At 38.4% G+C, this 16,740-nt stretch overlaps 1 protein-coding gene across 3 annotated transcripts in view; it reads left to right on the top strand.

Annotated features, from left to right (window-relative positions):
• The window catches only part of SPAG16 (sperm associated antigen 16), a 1,059,797-nt gene that overhangs the window by 1,025,482 nt on the left and 17,575 nt on the right, over positions 1–16,740 (top strand). The gene's annotated exons all lie outside the window — the stretch shown is intronic.

The following is a 16,740-nucleotide window of genomic DNA, read 5'->3' as shown; positions in this document are numbered from 1 at the left end:
TAGTTCTCAACCAGTATGAGAGTACCTGCTAGCCACTTGTACACGGCCACCTGCAACATACACATGCACACAAACACACACACTTAACAATGCATACAAGAAAAAAACACGGTGCAACAACACTGTTCATGAAATGTGAATGTATATGGTAAAGTTGTGGTACTTAGTGAAGAACAGAAAGGGGAAATCAGGTATGCTTTGTTGTCTAATGCTGTATCTATAGATTTTAGATATATAGAATCCTAGCCATGGGAGTTGGGAACTATACAGCATCATATCCACTGTATGTGTGTGTGTTTTGTTTTTTTTTAACATAGCTACAGTTGGTAATGAACTAAGCACAGTGATTACTTCTGGAATAAGAGAAATGGAAAGGGAAGATTTCACTGTGTTGTATCAATTTCACTAGTTAACATTTCTACAATTGGAAATTTTTTTTACAATGGATATTGTGTTAGTTTAATTGGAAGGTTTTTTTTTTTCTTTCTTCGTGGCACATGAAATAACAGTGATCTTCTTAAGATCTATATGCTTTAGATTCTGCAAAATCCGCAATTTTTAAAGCAGTTGCTTATGGGTGATGTTTGCTTTTTTATGATTGTAGGTGTTTTTAAAGTTTTTAGATAACAAAGAAGAAGGAATAAAAATAATAAAAGGAAAATATGTGATAAATTGCTGAGAAATAAAATAGCTGATAGTGGCATAATTCATGGCAGAATTAAATATTATAAGGCGAATTAAATGTATTTAACTTATTTGTGTACCTGTCTCATCTCTAATTAGAATACAAGAAGCGGTGAAATCTAAATCACCTTTGAATTACCTCTGGGATGCAGCACATCGTCTGTTAACAACTTAGTAACTTAGTAAACATTGGTTGAATAAATGGTTTATGAAGTAAGTTAGCTTTTAAATATATTGTGCAAAATCTAGACCACGTTTTCTATTTCTCAGATTTCTTAAGCATTTTCTCAAACTCTGCCTGTTTGACCTAAAGAAACCAAACCTATGGCAATCTAAAAAACAGTTCAAAATAATAGGACCAATATGTAAATTGCTTGGTTTAACATTGCATTTTCTTGATAATAATCTTGTGTGGTAGTGACATTATCTTTAATATCTCTGATTAAAAAGACTTTATTATATTCAGACTAACCAAGCATTTAGAGTGAAAGTTCTTCTCTGTGTTCACATGGCTTTACAGCACTGAACATTCTCTGACAAGATCTCTCAAAGACTTGTCTGTTTGACCTTTTTGAAAATCGAAAAGGTCTCATTCATCTTTGTAACTGAGATGCTTAGTACAATGCCTAGCATTGGGTGTTCTAAAAATGTTGAGTAAATCACATGACTGAATGACAAATGTTTATAATACAGTTCATCCTGGACCAACACAGGTTTGAACTGCCTGGGTGCACTTATGCAAACGTATTATAAAAAGATAAAATTTAACAAAACATACACACACAAGCACTTATAGACCATATGTGGTGCCATTCCCAATGGAGAGAAATGTAAACAAATGTAAAGATATAGCTTTAAATAATAACTACATAAAGTTAACTCTAGAAGGTACTGTACTACTGTAATAATTTCATAGCCACTTCCTGTTGCTATTGTGGTGAGCTCAAGTGTTGTGAATTTCCTCTTAAAACACCATGTGACACTAATCAGCTCCCTGTGAGCAGTTCATCTCTACAGTAAGTTGCAGATCCCAGTAAAAAGTGATCTCTCTCGGTTCTAGTGTATTTTTCATTGTGCTTTGTGCAATACTGTAAACCTTTAATAACACCATGGGACCCATACAAAGTGCCACTAGCGATGCCAAAAGTGCTCCCAAAAAGCAGAGAAAAGTCTTAACATTAAGAGAAAAAGTTGAATTGCTTGATAGGTACCGTAGATTGAGGTCTGCAGCTATGGTTGCCTGCCATTTCAGACAGATGATTCACCTTGTAAACAGACAATGTGAATTTGTGGTATTGATAAATATAGTACAGCACTGTAAAGGCATTTTCTCTTTCTTATTTTCTTAATAACATTTTCTTTTCTCTAGCTTACCTTATTGTACGACCACAGTATGTAGTACATAAAACATACAAAATATGTTCTAACCGACTGTTTACATTATTGATAAGGCTTCCAACCAACAGTAGGGTATTAGTAGTTAATAATACTAATTTTGGGGGAGTCAAAATTACGTGTTGGATTTTCAACTGTGTGGGGTCAGCACCCCAACCACTGAGTGTTGAAGGGTCAACCATACTTGATATTAGTAGTGTTTATTGGTAGCAGACCACAGAGATCTCTCTTGGTGATGTAGCCACACAGCTATGATAAGCAGGTGTGGCAAGCAGAATAAAGACCCCTCAATCATACCCATGTCTTCATCCCCAGAATTTGAGAGTATGTTACTTTATCTGGTGAAAGAGATGTTTGCAGATGGATTAAATTAGAACTTTTGAGAAGAAAGGTTACTGTGGATGATCCAGGTTGGCCCAATACGATCAAAAAGGTCCTGGAAAGAGGGAGGCAAGAGTATCAGAGTCAGGAAAGGAGATGTGATGACAGAAGCAGGGCTAGGAGTGACACGGGGCCACAAGCCAAGGAATGCAGGCTGCCTGTAGGAGCTGGAAAAGGCACGGAAAGGGATTCTTGTCTAGAACTTCCAGATGGAGCACAGCCCTACTAATCCACTTTAGACTTCTGATCTCCAGAACTGTAGGATAATAGTGTCTTTTAAGCCACTAAATTTGTAGCAATGTGCTACAGCAGCAGAAGCAAGCAAATCAGTTGGGGATAATTTGGGGCTTCAAATGGCAGGAAACTTAAACTGGTTTAAATAATAGGATAGCAAGAAAATGCATTGGCTTACACATTAGGAAGTCTGACGTGGAGCAGAAAGAGTTGCTCCATTGGCTCAATGGTATCATCAGTGATGTCACTTAACTCCTATCTCTATCTCTGCTCTGTATTTCTGTTTTACTGGTGTTATCCTAAAACCAGTTCCCTTATAAGTTTGGGAAGGCTGCCAGTAGCAATTGGAGTTAAATTTGTCCTTGTTCACTTTTATCAGCAAAGAGCCCAACTTCTCTTAATCATCTACCTTGATAGACTTAAACTAATCAGGACCCATCCCTGGATCTCCCCATAAGGGGTACCTGTCACAGGGCCGATGCCTGAATAAAACAGGGTCCTATTAGGAAAGGGAGAGAGGGAGTATATGCCAGACAGGATATTAGCCGTGCCCCACAAAACAGGTTAACAGAATCGTGTGCCAAGAATGTGTAGGGATAAATGAAAGTGGTTAAACAAATTCCAGGGACACTGTGCCGTCAGTCCCAGGTCTAGGAAACAAGTTTCAGCTTTTTCTTGGCAATGTTTCCCCTTGCTGTATAAGGACAGTTGTATAATGGAAGGAGCAGCAACAGTTAGTAAAAGCTCATGACTCCTTCTGCCAGGCTTAGACTGGCAGTTAGTCTGGACTTTTTTCCACCTGGGGAATGGCAATGTGCCCAGCACCTTGGCTCATCATACCACCGTCTGGCTTACCTGCTGCAGGTCGCTGAACTCTGGAGTAGATTGACATCAGATAGCCTCTTGTGAATCATCCCTAAAATGATGCATTTCCTTTGAAAACTGCTAACTCTTCATACATTTCTATATAGATATTACTGCATTCTTCTGTGATTGAAATTTGCTTCTTAATGTGTTTTACAAATATCCAACATGACAGTTCTGAAGAATTTTCTACCCAACCAACTCTGTAGTCAGACAAAGTAACAGGAAGCAAAAGACACAGAAGGGAAATGATCTCTTTTAATCTCCAACTTCCAATGAATTATTTTTTCTAATATTATAGATGAGGAAATTTGAGAACGAAGTTGCAAAGCCTATAAATGTCAGAGCTGTTACTAGCCTTAAGGAAGTATGATTCCCAAGCCCATGCTCTTCCTTTTGTATTCCTTGGGGTCACTCCAAGAGTTGGATATGTGTATAAAGCTGACCTACAAGAATCACCTCCTCCTAATACTGTCTCTGTGAATTAAGGGTTATTCCAGGACTGGACATGTCCTACAGGGAAGGTAAGAAGTCTGAAGACAGCAGACATTCTCGAAATTTGTGTGAATTAGAGATACAGATGATGAAAGATCCCTCTACACTAGTTCCAGAAGAAATCTAGAGTAGATCTAGCGGCTTAATAATCTCCTTAGGCCTGCTCTTTCCTTTAATTGTAAGAGAAACCTGAGCACAGTCACATTGATCATCAGGATTGATCATCATTAGTACTTCAGGTGGGCATACTCTTTTTCAACTATGGCCCTAATTATTATTTGCAGAGGACTAACATCAAAGACAAAGAATAATTCTCCTTCAATAGTCTTCTGTTTCTGGGGATCCTCTGAGAAACAACATACAGATCACCCCAACTCATGTATATAGCTCAGGATAGCACAGGCCTCCAGGAAACAGCTCCAGTCTTAATGGATATAACCAAGCAAGGCTCTCAGGTTCATGAAGGCACACTGCATCTTATACACACTGCATCCTTAGTTCCAGGCATAGTGCCTGACCCCTGGCAAATCACTAGTGTTATATGAAGGAGGGTGGAGCAGGAGGGAGGGACGGTGGTAAAGGGCGCTAGATTTGTATCATTATTCAACAAAACTTAGGGAACACTTTGCCTTAAACAAGGTAGGCCAAACTCATAGTGATGGTCTTTAAAATAGTGCAGATTTCACTACTGGTGTTCATGGGATAGAAACTAAAGGCCTTTTTACCCAATAAGGTCATATGAATTTTCAGGTTTTGCAAAATGTTAGGGTTTGAAAAGCATTTCCAGTTACTGGCAATCTTCAAGAAAATGCCTGAAACAATTTTCAGAAATGCTTCTATTGAACTCTACTGAAATTACATTTTATATAGTCCTGTGTGATTGCTTCTGCCTTATTGTTCAAGAACTGTTAATAATGAGTGAGAGTTTTAATATGCAGAAAATGAGCAACAGAATGGGACCCAAGTTTCTTTTATTTTATTTTTTAATAAAAAAAAAGTAAAGACCCTGTTAGAGTCAGTTTCTAGAGGTAATTTACTGGCATGTATTTAAATTTAAATTTATTTCTAATTTAAAGACAAATTAGCACAGAAAGAAGTTAAAATAGAGCATATCTTCAAAATAAATGGCTCAGAGGCATTCAGGATTCACAAAACATTTTTCCAAGGCAGTTGTGAATTTAAATCACAGAATAGAAATGGGAAGGACCATAGCATGTCAGGCAGCAGCAGTGTGCTGAACATGGACACCACTGTTTGCATCACTGTTTCCAGTGGACATTTTCCACGATGTGAAGTCAATTACTGCTTCCACTTCTACATTAGTGTAATTGGTTTTTGCTCTCCAGAGGAGAATTTATTAAGGCAATTTCAGTAAATAAGGGAAAAGGGGTCCGATTTGCTACTGAATCCATTGGGTATGGATAATCACTTTGATCTTCCTCCAGATCCTAGGGGAATTCTTGGTCCTGCCATGGTAGATTAAAACCGTTTCTCCTCTTTGCAAGGGAAAGCAGAATAATACATTTTTTTTTCCCCAGGAAAGTTGCTATGCTTAATGAAAATGATTCTAAGAAGCAGTACCTCTGAAAGTATTGATTAGCATGGCTTTAAAGAATACTCAGGGCTTGTACAGAGAATGGTTCAAAGGACTGTACAAAGCACTCACCTTCTCTAAATATTCTTAAATGCTTAGTCGTTATGAAGAAAACACATGCTAAAGCTGAATTTTGTACAGCTTCTGCATCAAATCAGATTCTTGGTCAAATCAAGAGGTGCTGTTCTTTCATGAAAGTAACTCTAAGTATGAAAGAACAATGATACCTTTCCATTTGGTCAAGTCCTTTCTGCAAAGAGCATAAGATATGATGAGACATAATTCCCAAAGATGGTTGCCTCTTTTCAGCCAACATTTTTCATTTACAGTAAAATATTTTTGGAATGCCCAAGGGATTTCATTATTTGAATAGGAAGCTGGAATATCACATTTACAGCATATTTGGCAAAGTTCAAAATATAATGTAGAAATCAGAACTATCTACAAAATTATTGATGCATTCTTCACAAATTCTGATGCTGAGTGCATCTGGATTCTATAGGTGAAGCTCAGAGACTCCAAGTGAGGAGCAACATTAGTATCTGTGCCATGTCCAGGGACATATTGGTGACTATAGTTTTTCTGGCCCTGGAGACCCCAATTCAAAGTAGTAGTCAATCTGTTACTTAATCCAATCCAAACAAAGCAAAGCTAAAGAAAACAAAAACACTCTATTAGATGTCTGTGCAAATACACCAAAGGCTAAAACACCATTTAATTCAGGTGAGGACAAGCAGTTCTGCCTTTATCATCTGGAGTGCTGCTTTAACCCTCAGCTTTGCTTTGAAAACCAGGCCTCACTTTGCATCCTCTGTGCAATATTAATTCAGAACTGACTTGGATTTGTTCCTTGGGCAAAAGGTTAAGTGATCCATAAATTTATTTCCCTGTAGACTTGGAAAAAGAAAAGTAAATATCACGGTGATTTGTTAGCCAAGTTTTGCAGAAACAGAATCATTGAATATCCCTCCAGTAACCAGAGTCAATGCTCTGTGATGAATGGAAAATAATTAAAATATTTATGGCTCACCCACTTGAATGATGCCAATGACCAGAAAGATCAACTCCTCACAGAAATCTGATTAATAAGAAATGACTCTAACCTGCTTCATGTTTGACTAAGAACTAAATTCCATTACAAATGTGCAAAGAAGCATAATTCATCCCTGCATAATGGCTTTTTGTTAACATAACTTCACTGTGAAGAAATGTACAGTGTCTCTAAACTAAAACGTATTTGTTGTGAAATAGAACCAACATTTTTCATGACCTGACCTTAGATTTTGTGGGCCCATATCCAGTGATTCAACATTAGTGTAATAAGTACGTTTAAAACTCGTTGCAGGTGGTGCCACGTGCGGCAGATTTTGTTGCTGCAGGTAACAGCCTTCAGACTTAAGCTCTTTCATGGAGGAGAGTGTGCTTGAAAAGATAATAGTGGTGGAGAGATCCTTAGAGATGGCACCGTCCTCTCTCAGCAACAATAGTTCAGTTATTGAGTATCCATCAAGTATGTGACATTGGTCTATGCTCATTGAAAGTTTCCATATTGAATCCTAGTCTCCTTTTTCTAAATGAAGAGCATTGCATTCATGTCCCTTTGTGTCTCCAAATAACTGTTCAATATGCAGCCAGACAATAGGCTTTTTCCTTTGAGAGTTATGGAAAGATGTGCCAGGTACAGAGCATCATGGAGTAGAAGGAGCTTCGTGAGATCAGCTTGTTTGGGCTTCTGCCTCTCTAAGCATGACTGTTGCTAAAGCCTCTTATAAAGGAGCTCTGAGTGTCACACAACTGATGCCATGTCTATCTGCATGCTTCTACCTTTGCTCATGGTGAAGCCCCACCCTACTTTCATCTGCCTGCCTCATCTCCTGTCCCTTGAGATACAACTCCATTCATCTGAAAACTGCACTCTTACAACATACTATGCTTGTCCCTGAGAATAGAGGTGAAAAAACACCTTTCAACCTTCACTGAATTTATAATCCAATGGGGAAGATAGGCATTATATTAAGATTATCACAAATAAGTGATTACATATTGCATAGCACTGGAAAAAGGTTCAGATACTATGAAGGCATATTAATAAGGGGTCCTAAGCATAGTCCAAGAGATCGAAAGAGGCCCCCAAAAGATATATTTAGACCACACTGGGAACAGTGGCTTACCTCTGCAATCCCAGGTTGGGACTGAAGAGTATATCTTCAAAATGAGATGGCTTATTTTGGTAGGCCATGGCAGGCAGATCACCTGAGGTCAGGAGTTCAAGACCAGCTTGGCCATCATGACGAAACCCTGTCTCTACTAAAAATATAAAAATTAGCCAGACATGGTGGTGCGCCTGTAGTCCCAGCTTCTTGGGAGGCTGAAGTACAGCAATCGCTGGAGCTGGGGAGACGGAGGTTGTGGTGAACCGAGATCACACCACTGCACTCCAGCCTGGGAGACAGAGTGAGACTCCATCTCAAAAAAAAGATATATTTAGACTAGAAGTTGAAATAAATTTGAAAGAAATTCACTTAAGAAGGATAAGAAGGTGTTTGGAGAGAAGACTATTCCAGCCAGACAGAATGACAGACTCTAACTTGTTAAGGCTGAGAGGTGGGAGTTGGGTGAGGGTAAGTGAAAAGTACTTTTGTGAAAAGTAAATGGAAGAGAAATTATGTAAACCACAAGCAAATGGGAAGTCATCAAAAGACAAGTGATGACATGATCAGATTTAGATTTCTTAAAACTCATTCTGGCTATTGTGTAGATTGTTGTTCAGAAAAAGATAAGAGAAGTTTCTGGACCAGAGCAGAGGCTATTGCAGCAATTCAAGTACATTGCAAACCCTCTATAAATCTCTGTTGATAAAATAACTTTGCCCATCAGCCTGTTATCACTGATATATTACTTTTATACTCTAGGTGATTAATATGTATTTAAGACACCAGACCCAGAACTCTTAAGATGACATCATTACTTTGAATATGAGCTACTAACCTGTCCAAGACCATCTCAGACATTTCAATTTAAAATCAAATCTCTGCTTTTTAATGAATATACCAATTAAAACATTTAACATAAAATACACTTTGGTTCCCCTTAATCTTGGCCACTGGCGATCTCTGAATTGTCTGCAAAGACTGGCTGTTCATGAAGGCATGGCAATGCCTGCCTGTACTATATTTCTTATAATCCTTGGTCCCCAATAATTTTTGAGTTTTTTTAATGTGGAATTTTCCTTTCCTACTTAAATAATATTGGAATAATACTAATAATTCCTACTTAAATAATAATAGCACCCATTTTTCTCTAGAGATGCTATAGATAATCCTGTGAAACATGAGGTTATGAAAGTTAAATAAAAGAGTTAATATGAATGTACTACCAACTATACCTACGTTTCCAGTGTGACCTTTTACTCAGGAAACTGTGCTGGGTTTCAGAGTGGTGCCGTATTTCATACAAAGAAGGAAGGTCTGACAAATTTTCTCTCCACACCCAGTATCTCCCCTTTCTTCCTCCCTATCCCAAGAATAATATATAAGAATTTCAAGTATCTTGGATGTCCTCCTGGATAAACAATCTGTATACTTCACCAGGCAACGGGTATGTACTTATATGCCAGTGGCAGAGCATGTTTCCCAGGCAGGAAAAAATGTGTTTCCCAGGCAGGAAAACTCTTTTTCATTTCCCTAATTTCTACAATAGGTCATCAAACTTGCCATCTGCTGAGCTGTTTTCCAAAGCATATGGCAGCTTCTTCAAGTGACAATGTAGAAGAATAACTAAAAGAAGTCATATTTAGGAGACAGTAAATAAAGCACGTACAATTGAGTCACTCTTCTCTGTGTCCTTAATCCTATACCTGAGTCAAGTTAGAATTCCTAAAGTCCTCATACTGGAAACACATTAGATTTGCCTTTTACATATTCACTGTCACTGAATTCCATTTTAAGGATATATTTTCATCATTGACAACAAGAGACAACCATAGAAAACCCGTGGCTATGTTTATTATCAAATGACATTGAAAATGTTCTTAGTCCTGTCATAACACTAACAGTCATTAGATGTGAAGCATTCATGATGTGCTAGGCACCGCTTTCATGGTTCCAGACAAGCAGCACAGGTAGGAGATCAGAACACAGTAGTTCAGCCAAGCTGCCTGGATTCAGATTCTGAATCTGTCACTCAATAGTTGTATGCTCTTTAGAAAGTTAACTTCTTAGTACCTCATTTATAAAACAGGGATAAATATAACTGTCCCTACCTTTGGGATTAATGTGAAGATAAAATGACTTAATATATACATAAAGCATTTAGATCACTTCCTGGCACACATTCAACATTATGTACATCTTATATATCAGTATCTCATTTAAACCACATGCAATCTCTATTTGATATATGAAGAATCTGAGTCACAGAGGGCTTAAGTAACTACCACCAAGGCATTCTAACTCTAGAGCCTATGATCTTAAATATTTCTTCTTTATATAAAGACTCATGAGAGAATATTTTTATTTTTAGGATTATATCTTTGTTTTATTAAAATTCTAGGCGGAGGTGGGGGCACAGTGGCTCACACCTGTAATCCCAGCACTTTGGGAGGCTGAGGTGGGCAGATCACCTAAGGTCAGGAATTCGAGATCAGCCTGGCCAACACGGTGAAACCCCATTTCTACTAAAAATATAAAACTTAGCTGGGCATGGTAGCATGTGCCTGTAGTCCCAGCTACTTGGGAGGCTGAGTCAGGAGAATCACTTGAACCCAGGAGGCGGAGGTTGCAGTGAGCCAAGATTGCACCACTGCACTCCAGCCTGGGTGACAGTGCAAGTCTCCATCTCAAATAATAATAATAATTATAATACATAGCCAAAAAAACCCTCTAAACTTATTTTTTGAGTTGGCTGACAACAAGCACAGATCCAAATCTGAAGTTCAACAATCAAGTCATTGTATTGAATTTGCTGGTTTCCATTTGCATTTGCGTGGTCTCTTTTGGGGATCTTGATTTTCTATTACTATTTCAATGTGGCTCTCACATATTAGGTGCCTTTTGTAATAACCACCTCATAAAATAGCTTGGAAAGACAAAAGTGGGGCTGGGCGCCGTGGCTCATGCCTGTAATCCTAGCACTTTGGGAGGCTGAGGCAGTCTGATCGCTTAAGCCCAGAAGTTTGAGACTAGCCTGGGAAGTATGGTGAAACCCCATCTCTACAAAAAATACAAAACTTAGCTGGGTGTGGTGACGTGCACCTGTAATCCCAGCTACTTGCCCATTTAGGAGGCTGAGGTGGCAGGATGGCTTGGGCCCAGGAGGCAGAGGTCGCAGTGAGCTGATGTTACAGTGAGCCAACATCTCACCACTGTACTCCAGTCTGAGCAACAGATCCAGACCCCTGTCTCATGAGAAAAAAGAAAAAAAAGAAGATAAAAATTGTGAGCCTTTTTTTTTTTAAGAAACATTTTTCTCCATGGAGTCAGCTAAATATGGAAATATGGAAAACAAAGTTTATCAAATAGAGAAATGTTGTTCTAACAAGGATCACTGAAGAATGAAAATGAGGACACTGTATAAGAATATGAAACAGGCCAGGCACTGTGGTACACGCCTGCATTCCCAGCACTTTTGGAGGCTGAGGCAGGTAGATCACTTGAACTCAGGAATTCAAGACCAGCCTGGGCAACATGGGAAAAAACCCATCTCTAACAAAAAATACAAAAATTAGTCTGGCATGGTTGCACACATCTGTAGTCCCAGTTACTCAGGAGGCTGAGGTGGGGGGATCACTTGAGCCCAGGAACCCAAGGCTGCAGTGAGCTAAGATTGTGCCATTACATTCCAGCCTGGGTGACAGAGTGAGACCCTGTCTCAAAAAAAAAAAAAAGTCATGAAACAGGGAGAACTGCTTGGCTTTTGACAGCTGCATAACTTTTCCTTCTCAGCTCCTACCCGTCATATACAGGTACCCTGCACTCCAAACCCAATTGATTTAACTTCTCCAAGTAAGTCAAATTTCCTGACACATTATCTTTTTAGCTAGAGCATTTTTACTACTTCCTTCTGCCCAAATCGTTCTCTGTTCACTCTTTTTTCCCTTCAACTTCCTTTATCATTTAAGATTTAGCTCAAAGGTCATCTTCTCTGTGAAGCAGGCATTGTCTGACACCTTAGGCATTTAAATATCTCTCTTTCTCTTTTGTGTTCTTAACATGCCATGTATATAATATTGCTAAGGCATTCTACTGATGTACTTTTTTATTCTCTTAACAAATATTCATTGAATTTCTGCTGATACTCTATATTAAACTAGAATTATCATGTATATGTTATTTTCATTTTTAAAAATAGGGCTATGTGTGATCCATCAAGAACCTGAAACAAAGCAGCATCTCACTATATGCCTGTTGAAGGAAAGAATTGACCAAACAAGATAATTTTATGATTTATAATCACATTCTAATTTTTAACCAAAGGTGATATTATTCCAGTTGGCCCTTTACTTTCCACCACATTCTGAATACCATTTGGTGCTTTCAAAAAATAAAATTTACCTTTAGAAATATTCAGAAGTGTGGTGTATTAGTCCATTTTCGTGCTCCTAATAAAGCCATACCAGAGACTGGGTAATCTATGAAGTAAAGAGGTTTAATTGACTCACAGTTCAGATGGTTGGGGAGGCCTCAGGAAATTTACAATCATTGCAGAAGGGGAAGTAAACACATCCTTCTTCACAGGGTAGCAGAAAGGAGAATGAGAGTCCAGTGATGGGGGAAGCCCCTTATAAAACACTGGATCTCGTGAGAACTAACTCACTATCAGGAGAACAGGATGGGGGAAACCACCATCATCATTCAATTATCTTCACCTGGTCTCTCCCACAACACATGGGGATTATGGGAACTACAATTCAAGATGAGATTTGGGTGGGGGCACAGACAAACCATATCATGTGGTTATACCGTAAGTTTTAAATTTCTCTCCAAGTAAGGAAAAGTTCTATTATTGCTGTATATTAAATATATATTTTAAACTTAAAATGCTAAAATTATCCCAGTACATACTTTTTAGGTATTTATTTTTCCTGTTGGAGAGATTCACATTTTTAGAAATGCTGGAACAAAAAGAATGTCCATATTCCAGATCTACTGACCTAGAAAAATGTCCAAGCTCATGAATAGATACAGGTTTGGTACAGCCTGGCACATAACATGGCAGAGGCCCTCTTTAAGAAAAAAAAATTATTCATAGAAAATTGCTAGGTCCTCTCCCTCCTAAGGTCTTGGAAGTGCCTATACAAGTGAGGGGCCCTAAAGTGCATGGTTCATTAATTTCATGGTATACCTGCCTATGTCTATGATGTATTGTTAAAGAGAAGAGGAAAAGCTAAAAAATATATAGGCTCTTCCCATTCTCCTAAAAAATTTAAACCACTTTATGTTATGTATATGTTTTATGGGCAAATGAAAACTCTGGAATAATGCAAAACAAATTATTAAAATCACCTTCATCAAGAGAGAATTAAGCCAGAGGGTAAGGTAAAGGAGTATGTGTGTGCATGCATGCACGCGCGTGCATGTGTGTGTGTGTTTGATCATTTTTAGACACCTTTATTTTCATTATTACAGTGATAATGTGCTACTTTTAAATTTCAGTCCCGAAATGAACTTTACTGGGTGAGGAATAAAAGCATGTGCATGTGAAAGAATTCCAAAAAAGGAAATTTTGGGTTGTCTTTGGGATAAGTCCATATCTTCCCAAAGTTACTATATGAATATACCACATATATTGGTTTCAGAAATTCTGCTATATTTGATATAAAATTAGCCACTTTCTTTTCTGAGAACATCGCTTGTATTAATAGATTGCTCCCCAGGCCTCTCATAAACACATGCCACAAGAGAATCAGATAAGAAGAGAGAATGTAAAAGCTCAGTGACCTGCCAATGGGGTGCCAGGAAAACCATCTCTGGTAAATAAAAGATGCCCACTATATCACCCTGAAATCACTTAAATCAATCATATTTTGAAATCAAGAGAAACATTCCTCTATAGATAAGACAAACGTAAGATTAATACAAAGGCATATATAACCCACAAGAATAAAATATAATCAAGACAAGTCAAGCCAAAAATATTTCTCTAGACATCCATGCAGGTACCTGTTGATTGTGGCAGAGAAAAATCCAATATATAATTTGAAACAACTTATCATAAAAAGAAAGTAAAACAAATTCACATGAGGAAAAGAATATTTTTCAAAATAACTAGTTCTCCCAAAATTTGTGCAATCTAATGTGCATGATATAGTTGTGCCAACAGCATTTTCCAGCAGGAAACTCTGGTTCCAAAAGGCGGAATTTCACAGCAATACAAGGCTAATGATTGCAGTGTCTGATGGTAGTCCTAGCCTCAGCTCCAAGAATGAAAGCAGATGCCATTCTCTTAGGTATTCTGACAGGCTGATATTAAAGAGCAGCATGTGTCAGAAGATGTAGGAAATCGACTGGCCTCATTGACAGATTTTACTGTAGAATGTTTTTACTGTCAGGGCAGTGGGTATGACAAACCTGAGAGATGACAGTAATAGGAGTGTTTAAGTAAGAAAACAAGCTTAATAGAGATGCCACTATTGACAATAACATGCTTATGTTAAAAGAAGAGTCCTTTCTTTCCTTTTCCACTGAAAATCTCAATGCCAATTTTTTAATCCATTTTTGCTAAATAATACAAAACATCTTTTAGTCATTTGAAGGGTAGAAGACTAAACTGCCAGTTATATTGTCTCATCTGTTTTTCAAGATACTTCATTCCATCATATCATTGACACTCTTCAGTTAGGGCCTTAGTCTGGACCAAGGCAGAACCTATGTAAAATTTTGAAGTGACTGTGAAATGACTGCCTATTTTTTTGTTGGAATGCACTTCAAATTAACCTTGGAGCCCAAGCTCAGGAATGGTTATTAACCAACATTTGTAATGAAGCCTGACACTATGTGAAGGATACCCTGTAATTATTTTAAGCCAACTGTCCAGTTATTCTGTACCACAAATAAAACGTATGAAACAATACCACTTTTCTCTCCAAAAATATATACTGATTTTATGTTTCTTGCATTTCTCTAGTATTCAAATTAATTATAGTTCCAGTATTACACCTCCAACAATGGCCTACTTCTTAGGTATTCGAACTCCTCCAGAAATACTCTAACTCAGTATGCACACTCAGTGGTAAAGCATTTGGGAGGGTGAACTGCCAGTTGTGAATTGATGCTAAATGAATGGGTATGCTTTTAAAAAAACAAAGTCCTTTTCACTCATGGGCTTTAATATCCATGTAATTATAATTATTTCAAATTCTCTCAAGGCTAAAATTAAACTTGGCTTCCTGGATGGCCAAACAAGTGACTATTCTTCTACACCAGTCAGTTCCTATTTTATCTCAGGCTCACTCTGAGCACAAACTGGTTAAAAACAGTCATATTCCCAATGCTGAATTAAATATGACTAAAAAATACAAACTGAATGGGCAGTTTAAATATAATATCATCCAATTAGAACCACAGTGGAGCAGTCATCCCCTTTCCCCCATACTCCCAATGGAGTGGGAGAGGCAGGTGGTAGTCAGGAAGCACAGCATGAGTTCTAGAGGGGAGTGTGGGTCATGGTGCTAAAGTCCAACTGGATGGAATATGTAGAGCCAAGGGGAAAATTACTAAAGCATAGTTCCAATGGAGAGCCAGATCAATGTCATGGAGATGATCTGAAATAGAGCTGCCAGGCTACAGAAGGCTTGGCAAAAGAGACAAGGCCATCTACGAAACTGATAGGCAAACAAGGAGATTTTCATGAGAAAAAAGTCTTGAAACAAGTGCAGAGTAAAACAAAGAAATATTGCTAAGGTTGTGACAAGGCAGCTGGGTGGGCAATAGGATTAAGTATTTGTGACTTTAGATATGCTGGTTCTTAGGAGTTCTTAAAGACAATGAAGGACACTGTTATTACCCCAGAGATCACAAAACCATGACCTGAGCATAGACAGGCTGTATGCATGTGGATTCGAGCAGAGCGCTTGAACCCAAACATACTGGGTATGAATCTTGACCCTACACTTACTAGTTATATGATACAAGGCAACTTCCCTAAGCTTTGTAGCTTTAATTTCCTCTTCTATAAAACTGGGATAATCATTAAAATGACTTTGAGAAGCAAATTGGTTAATACACATAAAACATTTATAAAGAGCATTCTAAGCCCCTCGATCTTCTCTCAAACCCTGCTCAACCAGGCAACTAGTTCTCTTTGAACCACAATTCTCAAGAGACAGGAGGTTTGTCCTTCAGATAAATTAAATCAAAAGGGGCCCTGGACTCAGGAACACAAGGCACAAAATATGAACACAATACAGGGATCTGGACCAAGAAGATTCTCTCCATTTTTCTCCTCATCCAGTTCCTGGAACACGGGCCACCAGTGAGCAAACCACAAGATTCATCGCTGAAGAAATTGAATAGAACCCAAAGAAAATGTCTACAAATACTGACATTTGAAGTTCACACATCTAAAATCTCAGCTTGCTGCCCAGTCACAGAATTTTTTTTTTTAAGATAGGGTTTTACTCGCGTCACACAGGCTGGAATGCAGTGGCACGCTCTCAGCTCACTACAACCTCCACCTCCCGGGTTCAAGCAACCCTCCTGCCTCCAGAGTAGCTGGGACTACAGGCACTAGCCACCATGCCCAGCTAATTTTTATATTTTTAGTAGAGACGGAGTCTCACCATATTGGCCAGTCTGGACTGGAACTCCCGATCTCAAGTGAGCCATCCACCTCAGCCTCCCAAAGGCTGGGATTACAGTCAAGAGCTTCTGTGTCCAGCCCCAGTCTCAGAATCTCATCCCTGTACTCACCCTTCCTCAGGAACCCTCAGAAGGTGAGCTTTTCCCATGCAAGCAAGCCCTTGTTTAGGAGGTAGCATCTTTAAGAAATAAGAATCAAAAAAGTAAACTTGATGTATTTGACCTGGGGAAGAATCATATTGAGAGAAGTTTTATATTTCTGAAGAAGAGTTTAGGAGTAATTAGTGATAGATAGAA

This window comes from Aotus nancymaae, unplaced genomic scaffold (genome assembly GCF_030222135.1).
Source record: "Aotus nancymaae isolate 86718 unplaced genomic scaffold, 86718_ANA_hifiasm-v0.15.2.pri h1tg000008l, whole genome shotgun sequence".
Lineage (NCBI taxonomy): Eukaryota > Metazoa > Chordata > Mammalia > Primates > Aotidae > Aotus > Aotus nancymaae.
This window is presented reverse-complemented; position numbering and strand designations above follow the sequence as displayed.